The 18,872-nt window shown below is 39.8% G+C and overlaps 1 long non-coding RNA gene across 8 annotated transcripts in view; it reads right to left on the bottom strand.

The window, feature by feature from the left end:
- Nucleotides 1–633: 633 nt before the first annotated feature.
- LOC135786097 (uncharacterized) overlaps nt 634–18,872 on the bottom strand; it is a 34,078-nt gene continuing 15,839 nt past the window's right edge. The window contains exons 2-7 of one of the 8 annotated variants that reach the window (XR_010546853.2): nt 14,569–14,643; nt 14,429–14,500; nt 4,770–4,885; nt 3,728–3,828; nt 2,300–2,384; nt 634–1,706 (exon numbers count right to left, since the gene is read on the bottom strand). This is a non-coding gene — a long non-coding RNA (uncharacterized lncRNA). Of the gene's footprint in view, nt 1,707–2,299; nt 2,385–3,727; nt 3,829–4,769; nt 4,886–14,428; nt 14,501–14,568; nt 14,644–14,725; nt 14,775–18,872 lie in introns of all 8 variants that reach the window. The other 7 variants (XR_010546849.2, XR_010546852.2, XR_010546855.2 and 4 more) reach the window with 7 other exon arrangements.

Raw genomic sequence — 18,872 nt, forward strand, 5'->3', positions numbered from 1 at the left:
TTTGATTTTTCAGGTGTGTTTGAATAGGGTTGGAACTACCTGCCTGCAATGCATCTCCGTTTGGTCTTGAATCCGATCAAACGCAGACGAATCAGCAAAGACCTCCAACTCATTTCATTTTTTAAATAAATGTCTTGTTTAATTGTTTAAAAAATATAGTCAACATGTTTTTAAGGGTTGGCATTTTAATTTTGAAACAAAAATATAATTAAATATAATTAATAAAAGCCCATATCACGTATAATAAAAAACAATGTAGACATTTTGCGTTTAATCCAAAACGTTAAAAAGGCACTTACCGTAGATAAAGCACCATGCACAAGAAAAGGTGATCTCATACTCTTTCTGACTACAAAATATTAACAAATACAAAACACACAAGAACATCATTGCCAACAGCCACTGCCCCTCTGACTGTTTTATCAGTCTGAAATGAAAAAAGTTATACATTTAAATAAATAAAACAATTGCCAACAAGCTGATTATCTTAAGGTGACCCTGCTTACTGCAATTCCTGCTCATTATAATTACTGGGTGTGACTCACATTAAGTGTGTTTGTCAACAGTTATATATCTAAGCTTGAAACATTTAGTTTTAAAAATCATCTGAACAAACTCTGAGCAAACCAAAGGTGATATTGAGAATGTTTATATAGATGAAGAAACCTCATAAAAAATTGAAAACACAATACACAATCATTTGACCAGGTTTAATCCAGCATCACAGCATGAATTATATTGACTAGTTTGTTTACCAAATTTGAATAAAATGTTTAACCTATGTGTTAATATGATTACAGCCACAGTGTAACAAAATACTGCAAAGCAATTGATCACGTTCTCATTACATTACTTCACAAGACCCAAAGCTGATCAGGACACTTTAAGAGCACTGTAACGTAGTAACTGCTGAAAGAACCATGTAATACTGTGAATATAATGACAAACTGTTCCATAACACTTAGATGTGACTTTAATTACTTTAAACTGTGGGTGAAGACCCACTTGTGGGTCGCACCGTAAGATAGTGAGTGTTGCATTGTAGTGATGGTTTGTCCAATTAATTATTAGCAATGGTTTTGATATACTATAAGATTACACCTGTCTAAAGCCCATAATACACGGCACGATTTTTGGCTGTCCCAGATGAAAGATTACCAATCGTGAAACAATCGTGGAGATTTCTGTGATCGTGGCTCTTAATTGGTGGTCCTATCTCGTACAGTGTGAGAGGTTTAAAGACGTCTGTTTTCCCAGTCCTGGGACCAAAGACACCTACGATAGTTTTTTGACAGTGTAAGAAGTTCAGCATGATCATCGCACATCAACAATGTGTTTGCTTCTACGACCTGCATACCTGTATTTGTTTACCACTAGCGCATGTTGATGACAGATGTCGCAGCTTCAGATGCAATAGGTGTCTTCATCGACAGTCTACTGCTGAAGTTTAAACAATCCTTGTCACACAGTGTGATAAGGTCTTATTGGATTGCAAAAATCCTGCTGTGTATCCTGGGCTTAATATGTTGTGGAATGAAAAGTTTGGAAACCCCTGCTTAACACAAAGTCTCATTTAAAGTTTATAAGAACTTTTGCAATAGACCGACACTAAACGAAACTGATGGCAGATGAGGTGTTGGGATGACAATGGGCCAGAGTTGAATCTGTGCATCTTAGCAGATCACAGGCAGGTTTCTCCTGAAGTGCTGCATTAAGAAAAGAAAGGAAAAGATGTTAGAACATTTTTAAGGAAATTTAAATAATTCTCACAATCAATATTGGACTATAAACAATAAATTATTACCAATGCAATAACATGCAAACAGACCTGTCAACCACCTTAATAATAGATAGTACGCGGTAGGCATGGGCTGGTTACCAGTTTTAAGGTACACCGTGGTTTTAAACAGTCAAGGTTACAAAACCACTAAAATGGTCTGTGATTGATTTGATGTTTACATGTAATATACATTTCGAAAATATTATATATATAATATTATATATATATAATTTAAAGGCTTTATTTTTACCTGCCATTTAAAAATAAAAAAAATGAGTGTAGCAATGGGAATACCGCAACACTGTGAAACCGTGGTATTTTTGCTAAAGGTAATCATACCGCCAGAATCTTATACTGGCCCATGCCTACTAAGCGGTTGTACCATGTGTTAGAAACATCAAAATTCTCAAATTTTTAGGGCTAGCGCAATACCACAGTTTTGGCTATTCTTCATGTTCTCTAGGGCAGTTATTTTGCCCCAGTGACAGAAACAGCGACAGTAATCAAATAATTCATTACCTTATCTACATGTGGGTAGAGGCCCACAGGTGAAGGAAGATTTTTGGCCTGCACTTTCACAGCTGGTAACATGGATTGTGGTGGGCTAGTGACAGAATGAAGATCAGTTTAAAATGTGCTTCACAACCAGAGGTTGCATTATTTTGACAGACAAGGGCTGTAAGAAAATTGTCAAAATCAATAATAATATGAGCCAACAGCCAAACAATAACAACTAAACTCAATCAACTATCTTAATCTGCCTGAACTCAAATCTTGTGGTCTATAAAGTGGGAGTTTATCTGTGTGTAATTCAACCATCATGTTAGACTGAAGGAATTGCAGTTATCATTAGATTTCACGACAGCACTGGACAAATTACTTCTCACACTCAGTGTGACTTGAGACAAAGGATAAACAAAGACATTGCGTATGTTTACATGCACATAATAAGAGGACAATTATCTTATTATGATATTATAAAAATCAGCTTATTACATTAACATGTTTCAAGCGTTTTAATTTACTTTTATTTGTGAAGTTTATCTATCACAGGTGGAGACATACGCACATACGAAACGGCAAAAAAGACGTTAAAATCTGGTTTAAGAGCAAAAAAACTACCTGTGCCAATCAGTTTTTGCCATTTATGGGCTTTACCCTATAAAAGAAAACCATTTTATGCATTTAAATGACCTTACACGTTATCAGTTTATTAAGCGTTTAGACTATGTAGACACACTCACTGTGCACTAAAATTAAAAAAATTGGTTAACACGACCACTCGTGGTGGCTTCACTCAGAGGTTGGAGAAGACAACCGGTGGACTAAACATCAAGCCTCTGCACGATTCAGGTAAGTGGAATAAAATACACTGTAAATAAACATTATTAAAACAGATTGTGAAGTCATTCATTCAAAACTTGCTATGACCTAAGCCTAAATGACTTATTTTCTTTTTAGAATTAAGACAACCTTAGCAGGAGAGCCCCAGCAGTAACTTTCTCTCAAGCAGATGAGCAATAAGTTGCTTTGTATGAACACCACCCTAACAATCAAGGTAAAAGAGTATTAAACATTAAAGGTATTGCAGAGAATTTAGGTTTTCCGGGTGGATCATCAAGACTATTGGTCCTCCTAGTTGTCAATCTGGAGTGTTGCGCAATTGCATTTTTTTTTAAAGCGGAGACGGCGTTTCTTTTCTAAAATTCGAGAAAATCCTCCGCTACACCTTTAAGTGGAACATTTATATAGCATGCTGCTTATAGCTAGTGAGAAAGATAATCTAATTGATCTACCATGCATATCCTTCAAATAACTTAACAGAACAACTGAACATGTATAATATAATTTAATATGTACATTATTAATAATAATTGTTAATAATATTTAATATTTGTGAAATTATATACTTGAATAAACATTGCAAATATAATGAATTCACATTACCTGTTTTTAGGTAAACAGATTATCCATCAGTGGGTGACTCAAGGTCGGCTCTGTAAATACTGTAATCTGCATGTTTCCGAGCACACGTTTACCAGGACACACTAATATTAAACAGAAAAACAACATAAATCAGTGTTAAACACAAACAAATTTTAGGTAAATTAAATAAGGTTTTCATTTTCAATCAATATAAAAGAAATAAACGCAATAAAAAACAATGTCAGTGACGTAATAAATATGTGTAAATTTACACGCATCATTTATTAACCATTATAAAAAATCCAGCAATATTATTAAACTTTGGTTATTTGTTATTATCCCTGCATTCAAATGGTTGCAGGTTGGAGCAGGAACCCTTCTGTCGCGCAAACGCGAGCTGGTCGCGAGCATAGACAGTGGTCGCGAGGCCATTCGTACGTCACGTGAGCGCCATTTTCATCATATGACCGTTTTCCCTCAGGCACACTTCAACATTTTCTTCGCATTTAACATCATTATTAATGTAGCACTACGCCACCCCTTCAAAATTAGTTGAAAGAGAATACCTTGTTTAATGCACAGGCACAAAATCAAAACCCTTTGGACTACTCAAAGTACAACAAAAAAGGTTTATTACAAATGATAGGGCAAAAATAATGTACACAATTAAACAGACATGAAATGATTTATTTAAATAAATTAATACAAAATTAATCTCAGCTCTTAAAGATGTTAACCACCAGCTCAAAGCTCTCTATAGTAGCTGGTTCTGTTGTGTGTGGAAAACCTTCAAGGTATTAGGAAACTTCAATTTTTTAATGACAGTAAAAAGAAAGAACCAAAAATCAATGGAAATAAACACCACAATTCAAATAGAAAACAACTCAAAACATAACCCTTCACTCATAACTTCAAAGAAAACCACAGCAAACATGGATCCCATACCCCAAAGGGATGCACACACAGAATACAAGCACGAGTCGAGCTAATGACATAAGGCTGGGAAGATGGTCATCAATAAAAAAGAAAAAAAAAAAAAAAAGATAACAGAACCCCAGCCAACCTGACTCGTACACAAACAGTTCACAATGTACACTTGCTGCCACCATGCAGCACACTTCTGAGACCGGCCGACCAGGGAACTAAACAAAAACACGGGAGAAACAGCAATCGACTTAACTAAAACAGAAAAAACAAACAAAAATTAACAATACATCATTTATTTTATTCAGACATTAACATTTTCCCAGATGGGGTAAAATCTTTGCGTGTGAGGGAGAGCTCCCTCACTACCTCCCACACTTTCGTGCGCCTCACGCGCTACCTCCCACACCTCACGCGCTACCTCACACACCTCACACGCTACCTCACACACCTCACGCGCTACCTCCCACACCTCACGCGCTACCTCCCACACCTCACGCGCTACCTCCCACACCTCACGCGCTACCTCCCACACCTCACGCGCTACCTCCCACACCTCACGCGCTACCTCCCACACCTCACGCGTTACCTCCCACACCTCACGCGTTACCTCCCACACCTCACGCGTTACCTCCCACACCTCACGCGTTACCTCCCACACCTCACGCGTTACCTCCCACACCTCACACGCTACCTCCCACACCTCACGCTCTACCTCCCACACCTCACGCTCTACCTCCCACACCTCACGCTCTACCTCCCACACCTCACGCTCTACCTCCCACACCTCACACGCTACCTCCCACACCTCACGCGCTACATCACACACCTCACGCGCTACATCACACACCTCACACATCTCATGGGCTATCTCCCACATCTCCCGCGCTACCTCTTGCGAAAATTAACCATGGTTATATTGTGGTAAAAGTGTAGTAACCATGTTTTTTTGGTTTATTGATTACTATCAGCAAAACCATGGTTTTACTACACTAACTATGGTTTTACTATGGTTTTTTAAAAAAAAAACATGATTGTCAAAACCATTGTTATTTTGGAGTTACTATGGTTTTACTACAGTAACCATGTTTTTTTGGTTTTAACTGTAGTAAAACCATGGTTAATTTTCGTACCTCCCACACCTCAGGCGCTACCTCACACACCTCACACACCTCCCTCGCTTCCTCCCACACCTCACGCGCTACCTCTTACAAAAATTAACCATGGTTATATTGTGGTAAAAGTGTAGTAACCATGTTTTTTTGGTGTATTGATTACTATCAGCAAAACTATGGTTTTACTACACTAACTATGGTTTTACTATGGTTTTTAAAAAAACATGCTTGTCAAAACCATTGTTATTTTGGAGTTACTATGGTTTTACTACAGTAACCATGTTTTTTTGGTTTTAACTGTAGTAAAACCATGGTTAATTTTCGTACCTCCCACACCTCACGCGCTACATCACACACCTCACACATCTCATGGGCTATCTCCCACATCTCCCGCGCTACCTCTTGCGAAAATTAACCATGGTTATATTGTGGTAAAAGTGTAGTAACCATGTTTTTTTTTTGTGTATTTATTACTATCAGCAAAACCATGGTTTTACTACACTAACTATGGTTTTACTATGGTTTTTAAAAACAAGATTGTCAAAACCATTGTTATTTTGGAGTTACTATGGTTTTACTACAGTAACCATGTTTTTTTGGTTTTAACTGTAGTAAAACCATGGTTAATTTTCGTACCTCCCACACCTCACGCGCTACCTCCCACACCTCACACACCTCCCTCAATACCTCCCACACCTCCCACGCTACCTCCCACACCTCCCAGGCTACCTCACACACCTCACACGCTACCTCACGCGCTACCTCACGCGCTACCTCACACACCTCACACGCTACCTCCCACACCTCACGCGCTACATCACACACCTCACACACCTCCCTCGCTACCTCACACACCTCACGCGCTACCTCACACACCTCCCTCGCTACCTCCCACACATCACGCGCTACCTCACACACCTCACGCGCTACCTCACACACCTCACGCGCTACCTCACACACCTCACGCGCTACCTCACACACCTCCCACACCTCACACACTACCTAACACACCTCACACGCTACCTCACACACCTCACACACTCCCTCGCTACCTCCCACACCTCACGCGCTACCTCACACACCTCCCACACCTCACACACTACCTCCCACACCTCACACGCTACCTCACACACCTCACACACCTCCCTCGCTACCTCCATCGCTACCTCCCACACCTCCCACGCTACCTCCCACACCTCCCACGCTACCTCACACACCTCACACACCTCCCTCGCTACCTTACACACCTCCCTCGCTACCTCACACACCTCCCTCGCTACCTCACACACCTCACACGCTACCTCACACACCTCACACGCTACCTCACACACCTCACGCGCTACATCACACACCTCACACACCTCACACACCTCCCTCACTACCTCCCACACCTCACGCGCTACCTCACACACCTCACACACCTCCCTCGCTACCTCCCACACCTCACGCGCTACCTCACACACCTCTCTCGCTACCTCCCACACCTCACGCGCTACCTCACACACCTCACACACCTCCCTCGCTACCTCACACACCTCCCTCGCTACCTCACACACCTCACACGCTACCTCCCACACCTCACGCGCTACATCACACACCTCCCTCACTAGGGCTGTCAAAATGGCTGAACAAGTACATTCGAAATTCGTCCTTGAAAAATAATAAAATTCGAATTATATTCGAATTATAAAGACCTACATTATCTTGGAGAAAATACTCCTAAAAGCCCACAAGAGGGCGCAGCACAAAGCCCCAATAATATAAACAAATCATGCACAGCATTCGTTAAAACGAATGTTATAAACACTAATAAATTAAACATAATTTCTTAAATTCATATGCAAAGGAACAAAAGTGCACATAGATATCTGGAAGTGCAAAATGCCTCAACAGCCAGCGTGTGTTATACATTAATTAAATTTACAAAAAAATGTACAGAGCCTCAGTCAATACAGAACACAACGGTGTAATGAAATCAAAATTAACCAGTATATTTGTGCACCTGTAAATGTACAAAACGAATGCCATACATAGACAATGCATATTAATATAGGGCATTTTATATAATAAGTAGATACATTTATGTGTTTCTAATAAAGTATGAAAACGAATGAATCTTTATTTAAGCCAAAATAAGTGGGAAAGATCATTAGTCATTTAAATTTTGTCAAGCTTAAACGCTATTCACAACAACTTATATTATATTTTGTGTGTACCTTGGTTGAAAATATGTAGAAATATATGCGAGTAATAAAGTACAGAACAAAAATGTTTAACTTACGCGCAGAGCGAAGCCGTTAATAAAGCAGACTCTCCGTTATTAACATAGAGTACGTGCTGAAACAGTCGAGTTGGCAGATGATCATCATGTTTATATTTCACGCAGATAATGTTGATGAAAAACTTGCATATCAAATGTCCAGGTGAAAGTCAAGTTTCCAGTCAGTTATAAAAATAAAGCCACCGCTGCGTTACATTGCAACTCTCATATGCGGTGTGGACTCTGTAGATGCACATATGGTTTTAATGTTGCTAAACAAGCAGCTGTATTATGGCACTTTCGTGTTGATCAGTTATTTTAAACTTTAAAACTGCATTTAGAAGCAGACGACACTAATTCTGTCATCTCAGTTAGTTTCACTTTGCGGTTGAATTCCAGTTGATGCTCCAAAAACCAAAGAAGCATCACACCGCCCTTTTAATATGTATTCTGTCCAACTCGTAATCCCCACTGTCTTTTCTTGCTATTTTTCAAATGAATAACGCTGGCTTGCTCCGCATAGTTGGCTGAGCCGCTAACGCTCTGTATAACAATCCGCGTCAGTTACGTCATCATCATGTTGCGTGAGCTTCCTGACACAGGTAAAATTCGAATGTAAAGTTTTAAGTTCGAATATGCATATTTTTTTTACATTCGACGAATATTCGAAATTCGAATTAAAATTTGACAGCCCTATCCCTCACTACCTCCCACACCTCCCACACCTCACGCGCTACCTCACACACCTCACACACCTCACACACCTCCCTCGCTACCTCCCACACCTCCCTCGCTACCTCCCACACCTCACGCGCTACCTCACACACCTCACGCGCTACCTCCCACACCTCACGCGCTACCTCACACACCTCACGCGCTACCTCACACACCTCCTCCACCTCACACACTACCTCACACACCTCACGCGCTACCTCACACACCTCCCACATATCATGGGCTATCTCCCACACCTCCCTCGCTACCTCACACACCTCCCACACCTCACGCGCTACCTCACACACCTCCCACATATCATGGGCTATCTCCCACACCTCCCTCGCTACCTCACACACCTCACGCGCTACCTCACACACCTTCCTCGCTACCTCCCACACCTCACGCGCTACCTCCCACACCTCACGCGCTACCTCACACACCTCACGCGCTACCTCACACACCTCACGCGCTACCTCACACACCTCACGCGCTACCTCACACACCTCCCACTCCTCACGTGCTACCTCTCACACCTCACACATATCATGGGCTACCTCCCACATCTCCCTCGCTACCTTACACACCTCCCACATATCATGGGCTATCTCCCACATCTCCCTCGCTACCTCACACACCTCCCACATCTCATGGGCTACCTCCCACACCTCCCACATCTCCCTCGCTACCTCACACACCTCCCACATATCATGGGCTATCTTCCACATCTCCCTCGCTACCTCACACACCTCCCACATCTCATGGGCTATCTCCCACATCTCCCTCGCTACCTACCACACCTCACGCACCACCTTCCACACTCTCACGCGCTTTCTCTGTGTGTTAAGTCGGTATTATTGATGGTTGTTAGGCTGTTTCTGTTGCATTCTGTCAAAAAAAAAATTTGCTCTTGATGTGAGGCTTGTTTTATTATTATTTATTCATGACTTATATTGGTTTATGAAAGTTCAGACACGCGTGCAACCAAGTATGTTAGAGATGGCCATTTGTAAATAATTTACAGAAGATGAATTGCATTTTGTTGTCCAAGTACTTGGGAGGGCACCTACCGGCAATACTTTAAGATTAGCGAGGTGTGGAGGCTTCCATGTTTCCAAATATTGTTTAACCCATTTGTGCCTGATTCTGCGCCCCGAAACATCAGATGCAAATGTGCTAAATGAATTAAAATTAAATGAATTAAAATAAAATATATTTTAGCCATAAGATACTTAGTCTACCCACTAAAATAAGATGAACCAAATAAAATGAGAAAATATTTATTTTATTTTATTCATAGCTCAAACAAATGTATAAATGGCGTATGACATCAAGCTTACGGTACTTTGATGTCACATGTAAGACGGCCTATAAGCAAAATGAACCCCATCTAAACACATATCATCACCCAGAACTGGGAAGAGAGCGGGCTTATTAGACATGAGAGAGACTAATTAATATGTTAGCTTGAATTGGAATAAGCAATGTCCACACCGCAATATCCTTTACATAATAATGTTCATTTAATGAAGAATTCGCAGGTTTACAAAGTTGAACTGCAGGGTAAAATAATGGCTATGGCTTTGAATACTTTTACAACTATGGTAAGAAACAAAGATCCTGTAAAATAAGTAAAATACTGAACCATCATATTTCTTCACAATCTGCTCCAGCAGAAAAAAATATATCATTATACTTATTCAACAGCCATCACAAAAAGCGCAAACAATAAATAATTGCTAACTAATGTAGTGCACAAATTATTTTTTATAGACCTTTTGCGTGTTTGCAAACAGAGATGACGTTTTTTGTGGCCGGAGCCCAACTGGTGACAGCTCCGCAATAGGGGTGTTTTAGCGTTAAACTGTTATTTTTATGGATCCTGTGTTCTGTAGGAGTATGTTTCCCCTATATTTCTCTTAAGTGTAATGTTTCTTATAACGTTTTCATCAAGTTACATTTATTTTTTAAATAAATTAAAAGTTTAAATGGCTTGGCTACTGATGTGTGCATGTATGTAATGTATATGTATTGTTCTTTATTGGTAAATCAATTATTTTTACAGTATGAATCGCTGAAGTACTTATAAGAGCAGTACTATCATGTATTCTGTATAATATCATTTATTAAATATTTCATCATTTCCTGTTTTCAATTTCTTCCTTATATGTTTAGCCTACGTGTTTGTTCTAAAACTATTATGTTTACATACAAATTAATTTGTATAGGCCTGTTTATATATTATTAACACTTTACATCGTGTGTGTGTGTGTGTGTGTGTGTGTGTACCTGGTAATTATCACGTTGCGGGGACCAATTGTCCCCACAAAGATAGGAATACCAGTGTTTTTGTGACCTTGTGGGGACATTTTGATGTCCCCATGAGGAAACTAGCTTATAAATCAAACAACATGATGTTTCTTGAAAATGTGAAGTAGCAGAAGGGTTTCTGTGATGGTTGGGGTTAGGGAATGGGGTAGGTAAGGGGAATAGACAATGGCGGAACTAGAATTTTTTTATTGGGGTGGCCAGGGGGTGGCCAAAGCTACTTTAGGGGGTCCATAGACCATAAAAGAAAATGACGTGTAACCATGTATCAAGAAAGCATAAATGATCGCATTAGATGTAAACATAATAAGGGTGAATTTTAAATTTTTCTACTGTATTTCTTACATCTGATTTACTGTCTGTTAAAGGGATTCACCCAAAAATGAAAATTCTGTCATTTACTCACCCTTATGTTGTTCTAAACCTGTATTTTATTTTAATTAATACAAAAGAAGATATTTTGATAAATGATGGTAAGCACACAATTAATGGTGTATATCCATTGAATTCCATCATGTTGTTTTTATTCCTACTATGGAAGCCAATGGTTACAGCTGTGTGCATACCATCATTTATCAAAATATCTTCTTTTGTGTTCATCAGAAAAAAATAAATTCGTACAGGTTTAGAACAACATAAGGATGTAAAAATGATGACAGAATTTTACTTACTTATTTAAAGAGTAACTAAACCCCAAACCAACTTTTTTTAGTTAATGATCTGTAAGAATGATGCTTTATTAGTGCTGTTCATTGATTTTAGTAAGTTTTTTGACATTTGGATATAAAGTGTTTCAATACTACAATATATGGTGTAAAAACGTCTGAGTGCTGCCCTCTTGAGGTTGAACGGTGGCTACTGCAGTTGAATTTTCCTATTGGATGTTGGGTCCAAGAAATGACTCGTGACGTAAGCAGGTTCAAGCTCACCACGCCCTTGTTACGATCTCACCACACACTTGATACGAGCTTAGTTCGTCCCCTCTATCTCCGTTGGGATCTGCCCACTTTTCTTGCATTTTTCAAATATTGCAGTGGGTGGAGTCAGCCTCTGACCAGGGGTTTAGTTACGCTTTAATCTTACTTCAGATAGCAGAGCTCAACACAAAGGATGTTTGGATTAATCTTTATTTACGAAGATACAGAAGATGCAAAAGTTTTCTTTTTTCTTTTGATATTTAATTAACTTTAATGACAGAGAGACTTCAACAGGTTAGGCTAAGACCGAATGCAATAAAATGTTTATTCGTTTAAGACGTACAGTAACCAAATGTTTACTATGAAAATCACCAAGACAGCTATTTTGACATATGAGCATTTGTCCGTTTAAGCCAAAAAGACGCGAACATGAAGTCGTTTATGCTCTGCCTGTGCAGGCGCACTATCGGATATGCGCGTCGCGCTTTCAAGTTCAATGTGGCAATCCAGTCGAATTAACAATCATACAGTAGCATATACAGATCAAGTCAAGAATGAAAACATGGTGCTGGGTTTTGTTGTAATAAGAATTGGCAATCTTAGACTTTATTCAGTCCACAAGAAAATTACCACACTTCCAGCATATACAGTGAAATCATGTAGTATTAGCAATGTACGACTTCACTTACATCATTTTAAAGAGATTCCAAGCATTATGTAGACATGACATTTATCTTTTGATGGTATGAAAAGTATTCGTTAAGTTACAGTAATTTTTCTGACGCGTTTTTAAAAAGGCGTCACTGATGGAGAGATAACAGAATGCGCATTATGTATATTTTCTTAATTTTGTGAAAAGCACAACATGTTTTTATAGACACACAAAAAAATGACACTTTAACGTTTTAAATGATGTATAAATCATATCTGTATGTCCAAAATCAGCAGAGTAATCCAAGTCTCTTTGCGCAGTGATTGAAAAATAAAGAGTTTGCGCCGCGAACACAGGGAGGGTTAATATTCATAATGTTTGTTTTTAACATTGTGCTGCGCTGCCGCACGTCGAAAATAAACATAGCGATTAAGTGAAAGTAGCGCATTAAATTTGGGGTGGCACACGGGGGTGGCCAGTGACATGTCAAGGGTGTCTGCCACCCTGGACACCCCTCTGGCTCCGCCACTGGGAATAGAATATACAGTTTGTACAGTATAAAATGCATTACGTCTATGGAATGTCCCCACAAAACATGGAAACCAGAATGTGTGTGTGTGTGCGTGCGTGCGTGCGTGCGTGCGTGCGTGCGTGTGCTATGTTTATATATTTATTAGTAACGTTAAACATCATAATTTAGAACAAACAGGAAGAAGACATAGGCTAAGATAGAAGGTAAAAAGAAGTAATAGAAAACGAAAAAAATATGAAAACTTTAATAAATAGTAACATTATTGATATTATGGACTCATTCGAAACTTTAATCTTTCTAAATAAATTATAAACGTAACGTGATGAAAACGCTATAAGAGACAGAGGGAACAGACTTCGACAGAACAACAGATATCTTCTCTAATTATTTTCTATTCAAATTATTTAAAGATTTTCAGATGATTTCATCACTCCAGTCTGTCCGGTTGAGGGCTTATTGCAACCATAAACACCTACGTTTATCTTCAAATGGTGTCTTCGACGACGGTATACTATAAAAATGAAGGTCATCTTCCCGCGGACGGTCCGCGCGGTAGCCGACGACCGCGGTCCGCATACGCGAACATTTCTAGTAAGTATACCTATAGCGAGGGAGCTCCCCCTGACACGCGTGAGGTGTGGGAGGTAGCGAGGGAGATGTGAGAGGTAGCGAGGGAGATGTGAGAGGTAGCGAGGGAGATGTGAGAGGTAGCGAGGGAGATGTGAGAGGTAGCGAGTGAGCTTCCCCTGACACGCATAAGATGTGTGAGGTAGCGAGGGAGATATGGGAGAGGGCGCGTGAGGTGTGGGAGGTAGCGTGTGAGGTGTGTGAGGTAGCGTGTGAGGTGTGGGAGGTAGCGTGTGAGGTGTGGGAGGTAGCGCGTGAGGTGTGGGAGGTAGCGCGTGAGGTGTGGGAGGTAGCGCGTGAGGTGTGTGAGGTAGCGTGTGAGGTGTGGGAGGTAGCGCGTGAGGTGTGGGAGGTAGCGCGTGAGGTGTGGGAGGTAGCGTGTGAGGTGTGGGAGGTAGCGTGTGAGGTGTGGGAGGTAGCGTGTGAGGTGTGGGAGGTAGCGTGTGAGGTGTGGGAGGTAGCGTGTGAGGTGTGGGGGTAGCGTGTGAGGTGTGGGAGGTAGCGCGTGAGGCGCACGAAAGTGTGGGAGGTAGTGAGGGAGCTCTCCCTCACACGCAAAGATTTAACCCGCTCTCCATTTTCTTAAACACAGTTACCAACTGCCCCATTTCATTTATTAGCTTAAAAGTAGGATACCAAAAACACAACTTTACCTTTATCAGCTACCCAAAAAGCAGCCAATCAGCATTCCAGGTTTTATCCAAATCTAAAACACTACAAAAACACTAAACATTTAAAACCATGGTTACCAACTGTACACTCATTTTTATTTAAAAATATTAAATACATTTACCTTCATTGGCAAATAGCAGATATAACAATCAGTTGGTTTTTTGAACATTTATCCAGATCAGAGTGTCAAAAACACCTTTCCAAAGAGAAATTCAAAATTAAACCTTTCATGCAATCTTATTTAAAAAAAACTAAGCAACGCCTATATATTTACCTACACAGGCAGCGGTCAACATACCCAGTTAGCATTACTCAATTCATCTGCATCTAAATAAACAAACAGAATTTTCCCATACAATCAAAATAAATCCCCTTAAATAAACAATTCAACCAAAACAAAAATAATAAACTTGGCCTTCCTCATCTGGGGCAAATTCACCACATAGCCAAACAAAGCAGCACCATCCCATGTGCTTTCAAAACAAGGCCCACATTTCAAGGCCTCTTGCCCAGTGCCTGCTTAAAAAGTCTTGGACTAATTAGCCAACCACACCCCCGTACTGGTAGGCCTTGCCTGGCTACATTAACATGTAAATAATATAATTCGTAAACATAACGTTTATGTTAATTTATAATGTTTTTTTTTTTAATTGTTGGCTTTAAGTTAATTTGTCTGTCAGACTCAGTTTGTTCGTGTTGGTAAGTAACTTAACGTACGTTATTAACGTTACGCTAGCCTTTTGTCATGTACGTGTTGTTAGAAACTGATAAAAATACGAATTAATTCACAGATATAAATAACTTTATAGCTAATACAACTGATAAAATATATTAACTTAATTATCAAACCACTTCGCTATAAAACTTTAAGGCTTCTTGTGAATACCGGTCGTTTACATAACGTTAACTTACTCCAAGCAAGTCGGGCGGGAAGATTGATACATTTTATAACTCAAGTAACTTTAAGTTAAACAGGGGCTGGTCTAGGCTAACTTAGCAAATGTTTACCCCACCACCGCTGAGAAAACGGTTACATGTTCAACGTGCCTTGCCTTCAGGATTTGCAGATCGATTTTGGCTTGCATTGATAAACGTTACAAACAAACAAACCAAAAAAAGAATGATCATATAGACCCCTTCAATGTTTGTAAACATCGAACGCCTAGGTTGGATGCGCGCGCAGCTTGGGGTCAGAAAAATGGCGCGGCTAATAGAGCGGCAAGTTCTGTCACGGTATGCACTGTCTTTATCACCACAGGACCAGGAACAGTACCATAATAAACTTGTTTTAGCTAATGGGTATTGTCTGCCTGACCCCGAGCTCCTAACAGAGTGGGAAGAAAACGTTAGCAAGTGGCCAGATATTCACTGGCCCGCTATATACAGCTATCTGGTGGACAAGCCGAGTGTTTACACTCGTGAAAAACTAAGAGCCTACAAATCGCTAGACGCGTATAATTACGTAGTCTGTGGGCATGTCCAGGCGGTGTTATATAGTGATATAGATGATAACTTTTGTGTTTTAAAAGCGGAGGTTTTACCGAGCCAGCGCCAAGGGAAAAAAACCTCTATGTACCAAGCCTGGGTTGTGATCAACAAGCGGGAAGGCTACATCCATACTGCAAATTGCACCTGCATGGCAGGGTAGGTATTTATCAATGGAGACGGTTGTACTGTAGTTTTTAAACCGCTCCTGGACGACCACTAGTAGTGCAAACTTTACATGTCTCCATTAGACACACATTAGTGAAGACTGCAAAAAAAGTCCTTACTAAAAGTCTATGTCCGCACAAAAGCCAAAAAATATTAAGACTTATAAAACAAAGCAAAGCCCCCCTTATAAAGCACAGTTCACCTGCAAGTTTGTGTACACGAGTACATGAGTTAGTTTTTTACAGATCACGAACTTTGCGTGGGAACTGTCCTACGCACATTTCCAGCCCCATTTTGTGGGTAAAGTTAAGCACGCGTTATAAATGAGACCCCTGAACTGGTTGTGTTGACAACTGAATGATGTGTGTGTCACAAAACGGAAACATACTAAATGTGCAGTACAAGTGGTCCTCCAGGACAGGTTTGAAAACCCCTGCTCAAGAAAACACTGTTGCACTAATACAATACATATACACCTACTATTAAACTTCATTGCATTTGCTCTCAGTTCAACACAAGCCCAGTCGCTGCTACCTTACCTTTTCTCCGCTGTGCCTCAATAACACGTGTAGCCTCCACACATAGACTGCTTTTTATTTCTGACAGAGCCAGTTAATCCATCATTCGTTAGTATCGTCGTTAATCCATTATTCTTTCGTGTGAGAAAATTGTCCTTACTGTGTCACGACTACTAATCACTTGTACCCTGCCTCGTCACCTTACCTACGGTAAAGTAAACTTGTGTCTATAATTTTACCTGTTATCGCGGAGATGCGTGAAAATCGCGTCAGTGCGTGATGAGGTCAGAGAAAATAAATACATGTCATTAAAGGTGCCATGGCACAAAACTTTTTTAAGATTAAAAATAAATCAAATAAATCTTTTGTGTCCCCAGAGCACATATGTGACATTTTAGCTCAAAATACCATATAGATAATTTATTATAACATTTTAAAATTGACACTTTGTTGTTGTGTGCAAAAATGTGCCATTTTGGGTGTGTCTTTTAATATGCAAACGAGCTAATGAAGTGCAGACACTGATCACAATGATGGTGGTTTCTTGCAATTGAAACTCAATTGTGCTGTGAAATATGTTTCTCTCTCTCTCTCTCTCTTTTCTCTGCACTAAATGGCAATGCTGTGATTGGATAGTGCAGATTAAGGGGGCGGTATTATTCTAATATGAGCTCCTTATGACATCATAAAGAGGGCCAAATTTCAACGACCTATTTTTGTATATGCTTGTAGAGAATGGTTTACCAAAACTAAGTAACTGTGTTGATCTTTCACATTTTCTAGGTTGATAGAAGCACTGGGGACCCAATAGGCTTTATGCCAAGCTGCACTACTTCCTGAACTTCAGCCAGCTGCTAGTTTCCTGTCTTCCATTATTAGACAAACTGATTAATCCAGGTGTGTCTGATTATTGTTGTTGTGACTACTGAGGTCAGGCACACCTGGATTAATCAGTTTGTCCAATAATGGCAGACAGGAAACAAGAAGCTGGCAGGAAGTTCAGGAAGTAGTGCAGCTGTGCATAAAGCCTATTATAGCACTTACACATGGAAAAAGTCTAATTTTCATGCCATGGCCCCTTTAAGACACACAAAACACGATTAGCAACACGTACATAGAACTTTTATCTTATTTCATTGTAGGCATGTTAGTAGTATGTAGTTTTTAGTGTGCCCAAATTTGCTGAGAGCAAGTGTTAAAGGGGACATATCATGAAAATCTGACTTTTTCCATGTTTAAGTGCTATAATTGGGTTCCCAGTGCTTCTATCAACCTAGACAATGTGATAAAGCTCAACCTATTAACTTAGTATTGGCAAACCATTCTCTGCAAGCATGAAAAATAGGTAATTGATATTTGGCTCCCCTTGTGATGTCAGAAGGGGATAATACCACCCCTTAATCTGCACTATCCAAGCACTTCACTGCCATTTAGTGTAGAGATCAGTTCATTTGCATTTTAAAGGACACACACAAAATGACAAATTTTTTCTCACACCTACAAAGTGGCAATTTTAACATGTTACAATAAATTATCTCTAGCCTATGGTATTTTGAGCTACAACTTCACATACATACTCTAGGAACACCAAAGATTTGACATCTTAAAAAATGTCTTGTGAAAAGAATAATGGTTTGACATGTAAATTTAAATTATATGTAATTTAATTTCAGGCTTGGGTCATGCTGCAGTCATGCAGCTGCAATTTTATTCAAAATTGAAATCTGTGCTAGAATGGGATGGACAGAGAAACCAGCAGTCACTTCTGGAGAGTGTATGTGGAAAGACTTGAGCAGGAAAGAAGTTGATCCATGTCCATTAAGGAAAATCAGCTTCCACAAACCAAAGAGGACAGGCAAGCTAGACAGGCAACTTCCAGAAACTGTCAGGAGTAGGTCTAGTGTCACCACCAGAGCCAAAGGCATGTAATCAATGACAGAGCATAGATAAGATTCCTTTAGCCAAAGTTAATTTAGTTTATTTTCTTTACTCTTCCTGAGGTTTTTTTTGGACATTGTAATGTCCCATAAGGATCAAGTTTGTTCTACAGCCATCTTACAGGTAGTTAGATTATGTGTAAATCCCAACATTCTGAAAATGAGAGTATCTAGTTTTAGTGCACTAACCATCTAAAATTATATATTATTAGGCTTTAGACAAAAAAATGTTGTCGTTGTTATGTAATGTGGATATACTGTTGTAAATGTTCTATAGTGACATAATTGTCTATTCCCCAGTGTTGACAGATGATGAC

This window comes from Paramisgurnus dabryanus, chromosome 4 (assembly GCF_030506205.2).
Source record: "Paramisgurnus dabryanus chromosome 4, PD_genome_1.1, whole genome shotgun sequence".
NCBI lineage: Eukaryota > Metazoa > Chordata > Actinopteri > Cypriniformes > Cobitidae > Paramisgurnus > Paramisgurnus dabryanus.